Source organism: Armigeres subalbatus, chromosome 3 (genome assembly GCF_024139115.2).
Source record: "Armigeres subalbatus isolate Guangzhou_Male chromosome 3, GZ_Asu_2, whole genome shotgun sequence".
In the NCBI taxonomy this organism is placed as follows: domain Eukaryota; kingdom Metazoa; phylum Arthropoda; class Insecta; order Diptera; family Culicidae; genus Armigeres; species Armigeres subalbatus.
The window spans coordinates 145,494,890-145,507,975 of NC_085141.1; the positions used below are offsets into that span (position 1 = coordinate 145,494,890).

General features: G+C 36.4%; 1 protein-coding gene across 2 annotated transcripts in view; it reads left to right on the plus strand.

Moving 5' to 3' along the window:
* LOC134225269 (synaptotagmin-4) overlaps positions 1–13,086 on the plus strand; it is a 91,066-nt gene that overhangs the window by 1,320 nt on the left and 76,660 nt on the right. The window lies entirely within an intron of this gene.

The window sequence follows — 13,086 nt, forward strand, 5'->3', positions numbered from 1 at the left end:
ACTTGATTCGACTCGACTCAAGTTGAACTTTTAGTGTGGCCTGTCATCACTATTGCTGGATATATTCTAGACCACCGGAAATGATAATAACTCCGGCTCTGATTGTTATACAAAATAGTCGCGTTTGAGGATCAAAATCTCAATTCCGTGTCATTAGAATAAGGATTAAGGACAAAATTTGCCTACTAGCTTCCTCAACTCCAGAATTACCTAAATTTTTTAACGATGGATATTAGTCGAATGCATTTTGACTGGAAAGGCACGTTTCAGATGGAATTTATTATAAAGCTACCTCTTGTGTATGGAGTTGCTTTTTAATTACTTACATCTGCAACGTACCTTTCCAGTCAATATGGATAAAAATAATATTCATTGATTGCAAATTTAGATAATTCTTAGCTGGGAGACAAAATATGCCCTCAATCTAATTAGCATTGAGCAATTATCATAAATTCGTAGGTAGTAAAAGCCTGGACTATTGTAAGAGAGTAGCATCAGTTCCACCCGTTACCACAGATATTGATTTGGAACTAATCACTATCACTTAGATGAAAGTAATACCACAGACAAACAGACATAACACTTGTGAGATTTTCATCGTTCAAATCAGTGATCAGTGGTCAGTTTAAATAATCATTAGTTGGCCAATCGATCACTCGTGGCGTGCACATAGGATTTGCCCGAGTTTGACGTTTGCTCACTACTGCCATCTGGTTCGTGATTTGCCCATCTGTGTGAAAACAACAGATGCCGTTAGTGTTTGCACGACGATGAATTTGATGAGTGAATGTTCAATGTGTTATGTCTGTTTGTCTGTGGTAATACACTATCCAATAGTCGACATCTGTTCTGGCCACGTCCTTGCGGGCTCCTAGTGCAAAATATGCTCTCAATCTAATCGCCATAAAACGAGATTTTGATCATCAGCGCTGGTGCTATAATTATTGTGAATTAATGTTATGTTTGTGGTGATTATTAGAAATTTTAAACTTGATTTTTTAGAAAACATTGAAAATAGCAAAATTTCAACATTTCTCTTTCATTTTATATTTAGGCTGCAAACCATTACACAGATTCGTCTACCTTTTAGTAAAAATTTGACAGATCGATGGTTATTTTCCCCTCATGGTTAAAATTGTGCACCGAAACCGACATATTTGAGTTTTGACAGATTGATCGTTAGTTGAAACTAGCGAAAAATACCCAGCTTTGCCCGGGTGTTTATATTGCAAATGTCACATAGAGACTGAACTATTTGCAGCACCGCACTCTAGATCAATTTCCGTGCGATTGTTTGCTTTCCTCAACCACTAACCCAAAATTGTATTCCACCGATTTTTAACCTTTCTCCGTAAAATTTATCAGTTTTTTTGACGTAGGACTTACGTCTTTCTTTACTAAACTGGGTGTCTTTTTGTATATACAAACCTTACGGATCCCAAGACAAATCGATTAGGGAGGAAATTTTGCAAATCAGTCAACCCGTTCTTGAGAAATCCTTGAATTAGGGAAATAGCGCTGTTAGTCCCTTTATCGTTTGGTATAAAAGGTAAATTGCATATAAGAAACGTCCAAACTATCTCTGTTAGATGGATATGCCTAATATTGACTTTTGATTATGCTTATTTCGAAACCCTTGTCGAACACAAATCGAAAAGCTACTTTACTTAAAAATGAGCGATAATATTTACACACGGCGAAAAAAATGTATTTTAGCCATACTTTTTTATCCCATTGTCCGGTCTGGCCAATATTCAATAGGAAACAATAGTCAAACTAAACCAGGGCACCGACATCCATTTTTTTTACTATGGATTTTGACAGGTTTGCCTGTTAGTTCTTTTTTGGGGGATAAATTTATCCCCCAGTGTCAAATTACCCCAATACTGATTTGTTTTGCAATAGTATGTGCGCGAATTTTGAATGTTTACGTTGTTGTACGTAATTGTCGTAACGTTATTTTCGGTATTCTTTGCCCATTTTCGGCAACCCAGCTGAGAGTTTCTTTTTAAAAAGTTGGCCCACACCTGTTGTAAAGCACATCGGTATACAATACTATGGGTCTCCGGTACATCTAAAAAAGTTTGTTTTTGCAGCGAACATAGGGTAAAACGTCCTATCGTTGTGGTATGTTCTAATGTTGCGGTAGTGTTGGAATAGTCAATTCTGGATATAATAGACCATATATTTGAAGACCATGTTTACCTCTGCGTCTCCACACGAATCACAGGAAGGGTTATCAGTTAGTAAGTAGGCATCGTTGGATCTGATTTTAATGATTTTAACAAAATATTATTCGTCTGCACAAAGCAGAAAGAACTAACAACCTGCATACCTAGCAGGAACACGACCAAACGTGCACCAATTGCTTTACTTCTCAACCGAAAAATGTACAAGAATACCGGATCGTATGAAGTGTCTAAGAACCGAGCATGAACACAATCAAACGCGTTCGCCACACCACGCATGCCCAGCACGATTCTCCAAACACAAATCATTATACTATACAATATGAACGCGTCCAACCTTGCACTTCTGCCGAACCTTTTGGTCGAAATGGTCGTTTGGCAGAAAGGGTCATTTGGGCGAAATGGACAACCGGCCGAAAGTGTCGTTCGGTTGAATTGATCATTTTGTCGGAGAAGTCGTTTGTCAAAATGGTTGTTTGGCAGAAAATACATTTTCGGGCCAAATGGCTCTTTCTGACAAATGACCATTTCTACCAAACTACCATTTTGGGAACTACCATTCTGGATTCTGCCAAGACCAGTCCGGGCAAACAATTCTTTGTGCCAAATTACCAGTTTGTCAATGTTGCTTTCGGCTTTCAGCCAAATGACGTTTTCAACCAAACCATTTTCGATCTAATAATCGTTTCGGACAAATAGGCACCAACTGCTGTTGTAAACAAGAGCTTCTCACATCGCACCCCTCACGTTGCAAACAAGAGCTTCTCACACGCAATCCAGCGCCATTTAATAAAAAACGAGGATTCGCTGCTTACATCAGTGGTGTTGGATTGCTTGAGTGGGCTTAAATTGGCTCACCAGCGACGTGAGAAGATCTTGTTTACAAAAGCAGTTTGAAATGTTGGTGCCGAAAGGTATTATGTAGCCAAACGAAATTCGGCTAGATGTCTTTTAACGTGTTATTCGACTAAGTGGCATTTGAACGAATGGCTTTCCGTCGAATGACTTTTGCGCGGATGCCACAGGGCCGGAAGTTGTTTGGCCGAATTTATCATATGGTGGACACCCTTCTGACCGAAAACGTCGATTAGCCGAAATGGATATAAGGTCGAAATGTCGTTCGGCCAAACTAATCGTTTGGTTAATAGATTCGTTTGGCCAAATATGTCATTTAACCAGGGAATCATTTTTTTCTTGGATGCGCATGCGAAATAAGCGACAAAAGAGAACCATAGACAAAGCTCGCTTAACTTTTCAAAAGGACCTTTTTCAAAAGGATTATTTTCATGAATTAATTTGAGTACTGCAATCAAAAGCTTTCATGTTGTTCTATTGATTGCGCTATTCAAATTAATTCATGAAAAAAAATGTTACTTAGGTCATTTTGAAAAGTTAAGCGAGAAAGCTTTGTTTTTGTCGGACATAATAATGACAAAGATCCGAAAATTTTTGTCAGCAACAAAAAAAGAAGAAGATTTTGTTGCTAACTTTTTAACCCGTTATTCTGAATTATCTCTATAGCATATTTTGTTTTTATGCTATTATAGTTTCTGTTTTATGGAAATACTCGAGAACTTAACTATGTTTACAAAATTAACATCGTATTCTCGGAAATATTAGGCGTGCAAGGCAAATGATTCTTTTTTATTGTGTTTGGGTTCTTATAAAAGTTTGTTGCGAATGCTTTTGTCAGTAACAAACTCTGTTGACGACCAAGAGTATATTGTTAGGCGAAAACGCAGACCATTCCACCCGAACGACATTTTCGGTCAGATTACTTATTCAGTCAATCGGCCATTTCGACCAACCGACCGCTAAGTGCTCGGAGCGGAAACCCAAAGATGGGAATAAAATTTTGGGATTTATGATTTATGTGCAACACCGTTTTTTTCTGTGAAAATAAAAAAATATGTAGAAATTATGAAGAATTTTAGAGAAAGTTTGAGAAATTTTCCGTAGAAACTCTTAAGAATTTTCCATGTAAGTTTAAAAAGTCGCGTGCATGTTCTCATAATGTTATGTATAATTTTCTATGGAAATTCTGTACCATTTTTCAATGCAATCCAAAGAATTTGTTACTGCAATCTACAATGCTGTACAATCTCTTGCCGTAACTCTAAGGAATTTTTCGTGGAAATTTCAGAAAATTTCTCCAAAAAATTCCAGAGAGGTTGCCGCGAAAACTCTTCAAAGATTCTTGAGGATATTTCAAAGAATTTTATGTGTAAATTTTTATATAACACTCAACAAATATTTCGAAGAACACTCCGTGGATATTCTGAACAGTTTTCTTTGGAAATTTGATACAATTTCCCGTAAAACATCTGAAAATTGCTCATGTGAATTCAGAATAATTTTCCAAGGAATATATTCCAAACAATTTTACTTTGAAATTTAAAAGAGCTCCATGGAAATTCTAAATAAATTCCGTGAAAACTTCAAAGTCGTTCCCGTGATAAATCTGAAAGAATTTCCAATTTAATCTTTTTGAAAAACCTAGATATTTTTTTAGGAAAATTCATCAGATTTTTTTCGGCGGTATTTAAAATGTTCTCTCCCTAATGTCTTGAATATGCCCGAAAAAAGAGGGGACCTCCTTAGCTGTGCGGTGAGAAGTGCGGCTACAAAGCAAGACCGTGCTGTGGGTGGCTGGGTTCGATCCCCGGTGCCGGTCTAGGCAATTTTCGGGTTGAAAACTGTCTCGATCCCCTGGGCATAAAAGTATCATTGTGCCTCATGAAATACGAATGCAAAAATGGTACCTTGGCTAAGAAACCTCGCAGTTAATAACTGTGAGAGTGCTGAATGAAGACTGCGAGGCGGCAATGTCCTAGTGAGGGGCGTAATGCCAATAAGAAAAAAAAATTGCCCCGACGAAAATTCAGAAAAATATCTTTAGGAATGAACACAAAAAAAGGGCAAAACATACTTTTGCATATAAACAATAAAGACGGATCCTTAAAAAAATGAAAATCGATCCATAAATAACCTCTGAATGTTCCATAAAACGCTACCATAAATCCATAAAATAGTTCAGGAGATCCCATAAAGAATATTTTTTCGATCCTTACATAAACTAAAATTTAGCAATTAATGGGAAAATATGTTCCATTAACATAGTCAAGAAAAACAATACAATTCCTGCTATTTTACCATGAACGTATGACAAATGATCCATAAATCTTTGGAAAATGATCAATAAAAAACTATATTTTGATCCATAAAACTTCAAATTTGCGCATTTTTTTATCGTAATGATGATCCATAATTTCAGTAATATGATCCATAATTTTAGTCATATGATCCATAACTCTGGCCATTTGATCCATAGCTTTGTTCAAATGATCCATAGTTTTGGTGATATGATCCATAAATTTTGGCAAATTATCCATAGATTTTATAAAATGTGTGGATCAATTAATATAGTTTCATTGGCCTTCTTTCCATGCATTATGGATCATATAAACAAAATTATGGATCATATGACCAAAATTATGGATCATATGACCAAAATTATGGATCATATGACCAAAATTATGGATCATATTACTGAAATTATGGATCATCATCAGGATAAAAATTGCGCAAATTTGAAATTTTATGGATCAAAATATAGTTTTTATGAATCATTTTTCAAATTGGATCATTGGATTGGATTTATGGATCATAGAATTATTTTTTAAGGAATCTCCCGAACTATTTTATGGATTTATGGTATCGTTTTATGAAACATTCAGATGTTAGTTACGGATCGTTTTTCATTATTTTATGGATCGTTTTTGCACATTGAACGGTGCAAAGTAAGGGCTGCCCAAAAAAAGGCCATGCCGATTCACACCGTCGCCACCGTAGGCTGAAATAGCCATTTTTAAAATGACAAAAAAACCTCAACAACGCTCAAATTACCCAGTTCCAAAATATGCAGAGCAATCCTCAGCAATCCTCTTCTGTCTAACCCAGGGAGAATTGGATCCCCCTTTTTCCCCATTCAAAAATACAGGCATTTGAAAATGACGGATTTTTTCAAGAAGAACAATGATGTATCTGCAATTCACCTATGTATTCACTTGGTTATGTAACCAAAACGTGCATTTTTGTATGCTCTAAATGCTTTGTAGAAGACGTCACTTCGATAAAAATAGAAACTAAAAAGTAACAATCCAAATATTGATTTTTAGGGTTACCCTAACATTATTATTTGAAATTATCATAACTAATGATACAAACGACGTATAACGATGGTTTCTTCAACAAAGTGCTTCAAAATTGAATAAGGAACAACTTTAGAGAGCATCGTACAATGCTGAAATTAGAAATATGGAAGCTGGACATTTTATCTTAAAATGTAGTGGGACCACCCTTTTGCAACAAACTTCTAAATAAAGCCTAAATGCTTTGACTTTGTTGAAGACACTTTTTAATTTCATCTTCAAGGTACACATTTTTTTTCCTCCTAATTTCCCGGCGTGGCTCATCGTGCAATGTTTATTAACCACCATCGTAACCATTCTATGACTCTACATTCCCACTGGCCTACTTTCCAATTTAGTATTCTATTAGCATTTCCTCAGCTAGTAATTAAAAGGTTTTCTATGCCCGCCAATACATGAGTATGTATCTTGTGTGGCAAGTACAATGAATAGACTATACCCAGGGAGTCGAAAATGTTTCCCACCCGAAAACATCCTAGACTGAACCGAGAACCGAACGCGCCATCTTCGGCTTGGCAATTCTACGCCTTTGTTTGGAGGCACCAGATCGTGACCATCGTGAGCAGTGAATCGTCGGATATGCAATCAACCGTGAGTCTCAATTTCTATAATGTGTTCAGGCAAACAAAAACGGGAAATCTTTAATCGCGAAATGGCAGAAACTTTTTATAGCCTTTCAACTCAAATTTTGTTGGTAGTTCACATTTCGTTCCGAGAATAACTGCACCAAATAAAATAGCCTGAATAGTACGTAGGAGTTGACTGATTTGATTCTAGAGAATTGTTTAATGTTTATGCAACCTACGTTCCGTAGAGAATTTGGTTCAGCTTTTTGTCGTTTTAGTCGTTTTTTCATTTTTGATTGCCATCAGAAAGTAATTTCTCTGAACCATCCAAACTGAAAAACTTCTCTAAATGCCATGCGCTTGTTTAAATTCCCGAAAGTTTTGCTGTTTGAGATAGTCCATTATGGACAGTGTTGAGAAATGTAATTTCGGTGTCATTTTCGAAAGTTATTTGCAATTCGAGATTTCGTATGATCATCCCTTGCTATCGTAAAACGGTATAATATTGTCTAGCAGGTCATTGATTTAAAACTAATATCGACTGTGTGATAACCATTTCGAGTCATTTTGATAATTTCGCTTCACTGTCCCACACTTTATATCTAGAACGATTATCGATAAGAAAAGTTGTAGTAAAGTAGAGTTATAACAAAAATTATGACCGAAATTACCATTCTCAACCCTTATAGTTATTCTTATGATTCAGACATAATTGGGTAAATATTATGAGATCAGTTTTAGATATCATATAGCATAGTCGGTAAAGACACGGCATTACCAATCCTAAAATGGTGGTTGGTTTAAAGCTGTTTCAACTTCTCTGGGTATAGAGAGCTGTTCCCGCCACGCAATATCGAAATCCATGCATTTGTTTGTAATCAAAAACTCTAAATTAATAACAGTGGGAGTGTATCAAGAACACCAATTCATTGAAGAAGCCGGTTATGAACTTATTACCATTATTAACAAACTTACAAAAAGGTTATGGAAGTAGAAGATCATGGATTTATTAAATTAGCTTATTCCACGTGATCTGAGAATTGTATGAATCTTTGTTATGTAAAGTTTAGCAAATCCATGGGTCTCCAGTTAGCATTTCGAGCAAAGACGTAGGATTGCCAATTCTGAGATAGCGAGTTCGTTTCTCGTTCCGGTTTAGGATGTTTCGGATGCGAAACATTCTTGACTCCCTGGATATAGTGTATCCTTGTGCTTGTCACACAAGATACATACTTATGCAATGGCGGGCATAGAAAAGCTTTCAATTAATAACTGAGGGAATGTTAGTAGAATACTAAGTTGAAATGCAGGCCAAGTTCCAGTTGAAATGTAGAGCCATAGAAGATGAAACCAATCCATCAAAAAATTGCTAGCAAAATGCATAACCAATATGAACAAAATGAAAACCAATCCAAATGCAAATCAGACATCCTTGAATGTTATGAGAACACAACCATAGCCATTATTCCATCGAAGGACGCTTTGTTCCGAGTCGAAATACATATGCACATAATCTGCTCGTAAGAAATTGACCACCCTCAGCAGAAAAGTTCACTTTCACATGTCGCAACGATTCAACGAGCTGCGTTATATATGTTGTATGTGCGGGGCGGGCAACATCATAGCATAGCCCAATTGGGGATGCAGAGATTGGCCTTCCGGCGGTTGCCTTGGCTTCTGCTCCCACAGTCCTACCGGCGCGGCGGCATCGATCGTCGTCACCATCTTTCAATATCAGGAGATGGAGCAAATTGGGTAAAATAAGCGATATTATTCGCCTCCGTTTGGAATCGGTTTGTTGACATTGAAAGTGGTAGGTTGTCATGTGCACCGACAACAAATATTGCTGGATAAAGCTTTTTGCTTTTCTCGGATGGAGTTTGTGATGAAAGGGCATAGTTTCTCTAGCGTATGCATCTTACCATATCATAATTGCATATTTTCTCAGAAAATATTTTCCAAAAGAAAATTGAGAATTTAAAAAGTTGTTTTTTCGATGTCTAGAATAACATTCTGCAGAATTAATTCGACTTGTTGTTTTTCAGTAAAACTGATAGAAAAGTTGAGCACAAGATTTGTTTTGCCCATTTTTATAACTTTCATCATCTATGACATAGGTGCTGCTTAAGTTTGCGCTATCAAAGTATATAGCTACTGAACGTGAATTTCAAATCAATAACATTTAGTGGCCAGGTCTGGTGTTGACGGAAGGGCAAACAAGAAGGAGCTTACAGGCGGACGCCATGCAGTCGCGAGCTTGGCAAAATGCATAAATTGTTGATGGGTGGTACAGTGGGTGCTGCTCGCCTTCCTCGGTAAGTTTCTTCATCTGGCTTTGCATATAGATTGGTTCTGTTCACTGCTTTGCTAGATAGTGAAGTAGTAATCCAGTCGAAGGATTAACACGACGAAGAGAGTAGGATAATTAAACTACACGAAGGAGATTATTTTATCAATAATTATGCTAATAAATTAACATTCATTGTACATATTTGGAATTGCTCATTTCCAAATAGAATCGTTGTCGATTATCATTTGAATTTAGCGTTCTGGAATCGTTATCGTTATTTTTAATTCATAGAAGAGTCATATCTGATTCTTGTAATTAATCCTTAAGAACTGTGTTTGTTTTCAATAAAAGGAAGCTTCCTATATCTGCTATTCAGTTAAGTTGAAAGTTTTATATTAGAAGACAATTCGGTTATATTTGGAATCCATTTTGGAATTTATTGGCACAGTACTAGGGGTACATTTCATTCGATATTAGTAGTTCCACAAGAATTTCTTTTTTTGAATTGATGATTTTGTGAAATTTATTTATTTTCGATATCTTAGCCAATAAATAAACTAATAAATTTGATAATCAAAATGAGATTAATGTTATTTAACCACAACAACTATACAAAAATTGCTTGTATCCATAGGTACCCATTAGTGGTACTGGTACACTGTTCCTTTAAAAAATAATTTTGGTTACCATGGCGCTATCCATTGATTTCTTAGGAGACTCGCCGTGCAAGTTCAATTTAACAGCATATTTATAGCACGATGCATCAACTGAAATCATCGTCAAGTGTGTTTATTTTAATACCATTTTATGCTTCTCTCAAACCGAAAGCTTGTCTTAATACTAGAGTAAAGTACCCAAAGTACCCAAATTCATCGGGAGAACTTACCTTACAGTCCTATGATTTGATTACATGTATTAGAAATGCTATGGAAAGTAATATAAGATGATTTTTTATAATTCTATGAAAAATAACACGAGAGTGTCCATTATAGGAATATTTTGGGGGGTCCATAATAGGGAAGAAGAACGTCCCGAAATGGAACATTAAATATCAAATGAAGTGTCGACTATAGGGAAGCAATTTCCTATTATTTACCCCCAGGGGGTCTGCTATAGGGCGAATTCAGCCAAACTTTAAAATGTTAATTTTAACGTATAACGTCGTGTATTTCAGTGTTTTATGTTGTATCGTGAAGAGAAGATGTAGAACTTGTTATTAGATATCAAGCAGAATAAATATTGGGCATGTACCCTATTACTTGTTATAACCTAACCGTCCGCAACATAAAACAAAATGTTACATTAGTGTGTTCCACCAGTTCCCAGTGATAGTCAGCTGAGAGCGATCCTAATCAATGAGAAAATTGCGAGAAAAAATGTTTACGTTTGCGACTTTCGACCTTATGAAACAACCTTCGCTCTTTCAGTTCATTAAAATTATGTTTAATACAGAATATGTCTAAAATCGTAAAATCACTTTAGAATATATAAATCTTTCTTGGCTGACAACCATCCTTTGGAGATGCGGATATCCATCGACCAACACCGATAGTATACACAGAATAAGTTTTCTTGGGCGAAATTGTGACACTCTCAAATAGATAGGGTTACTGCTTCTGAACTTCATCTTATAGCTCCGATATTCATCCCACGAAAAAAAAAAACAATGAAAATGCATTTGAATTGTTTCATATTTTTGTGATTTTTTCAGCAGTGAGCATGTTTGCAAAAAGAAGCGACAAAATTGGTCCCGTTCCCGTATACTTTGTTCCACGATGAGATGAACATATGTTCAGTGAGATCAAATTAGTTCATGAAAAAAAAAGTTACTTAGGTCCTTCTGAAAAGTTAAGCGAGATTTCATTTCGTTTCAAGTAATAACTATCCCGCCAGCATCGATCTGACTTGTTGATTTCTATCGCTTTTGCATCAATTGGATGCGATCTAGCCGGTTTATTTGAACATTTTCCAAATCCGGATCCGGTAAGCTTTGTAGAACTGATTATAAAACGAGCCGGTGCTAATGGTTCCAGATCATTCGACACGAGCGACAACGGTCTAGAAGCAAAGCAGCTTAGCATGGAACAATCAACATGGTAAAGTCCTCGGGTGATAACGGAGTTTTTCCTGCTACTTTAACCAAATAAATTGTTAGCAGATCGTACCGCGATCTCCCATAAGGCTCCGAAGTTAGGATCATTCGGTGGGTTAAAATGCCAACGTGTCTCTTGATCCGAAAAGTGTCTTGCCACACCCTCGCGATGTTTCTTCATCCTCAGTAACTCGTCCAATTCCTTTAACCTTTCTAACGTGTTCGGGTTAATATGATCCGAATCGCACTTTCAAGTTATAGAAACTTGCAACAATGTCAAGGTCTGAAACCTCTTGACCTTTTCCTATTTCGTGGAAAACTATGTTCATGAACGTTGACCTATTTCGTGCGACGTTCCTGAAGGGCTTAAAAAATACTCACATTTTGGTGTTCGGGTCATATTATCCCCGGATTTGACTTAGCAATATCTTAGGCATTTCTTAGCCAAATTCATAGGGTTATATACCCAAAACAATCGCCAAATCATAAATTTTCCGAAACTGACCTCAGATTGTTGATCGGCCACACCTATATCCTGTATTCGTCGGAGGAAGGATCGTCATTTGGCCATTTTTATATGGACGAAAATTGCACACGAATATCGCGCGTGAGCGATTTTATTGCTGTTTATTTTCATAAATGTGCTCAATACTATTTCAGAGATGACGAATCATGAATGCAAGTAATATTTCTACAGATGTTCTAGGTTCTCCAAATAATTCTGTATTTCAGGGCCTTGGTCTACCAGGTCAACTGGTCTACCTGGTCAACTCCAAATCGTTCTGGAATTCAGACCAATTGATCTACCGAGTCAACTGGGCCCGATATCAAGACAATAACAACACATACAGGTCCTTAGAGTCCATGTGCGTGCATGCTTTACGATCTAGATACGGATGTTTTAAGTTCTCCAAATCATTGTGAAATTCATATCAATTGGTCTACCAAGTCAACCGGGCTCAATAAAAAGCCAATAGTAACCCATGGTGTGCATACAGGCCATTAGAGGCCATGTGCACGATTTAGATATGTTCAAAACAGATGTTTTTAAATTATCCTGAAGCTCAGACGAATTGATCTACTAAGTCAACTGGGCTCGGTACAAAATAAATAGCAACCCAAGGTGTCCATTAGAGTGATTCAAATTTTGACTTTTTTTACTTCCCGTTGCTTAAAAGATTGCATTTACCATTTTAATAATCCTCCTAATTTTTTGGCTAATTTGGATGTAATTTGAGTGAGCACGTGCAGTTTGAAGTTTGGATGAAAATTACTTTGAAAACAGTAACTTGTATGGAAAACCGTTCCCCAACGCTTTCAATTAATCTAAGAAAAAAAATATGAGTAGGGGAGAACGGTTCAAAATACACCCATTAAGTTTCTTCGATGTATTCGCCCATATAAACAAAAATACCCAACCATTTCAACGTATAGGTGCAAAATTTACAAACCCAGCTACATTTCACAATGATCTTCTTTTCAAAACAGTAAGGTTTTCATGATTTTCTAACGCATTTAATTTTTTTTTAAAATAGGCCTGGGGCAAAACGCCCGAATGGTGGTCTAAAATGACTGTTTGTTTTTTGTTTGTTTGTTTTTTCTTAATGGATTGAACTACAATATTACGGATGTGGTGAAAGAATAGCAAATCGTTAAATTTGAGTGAATATTTGTTTATTTATTAAAATAATTCGTTCATAAATGTACCACAACAGATTACAGGGTGTCTGCAAATTAT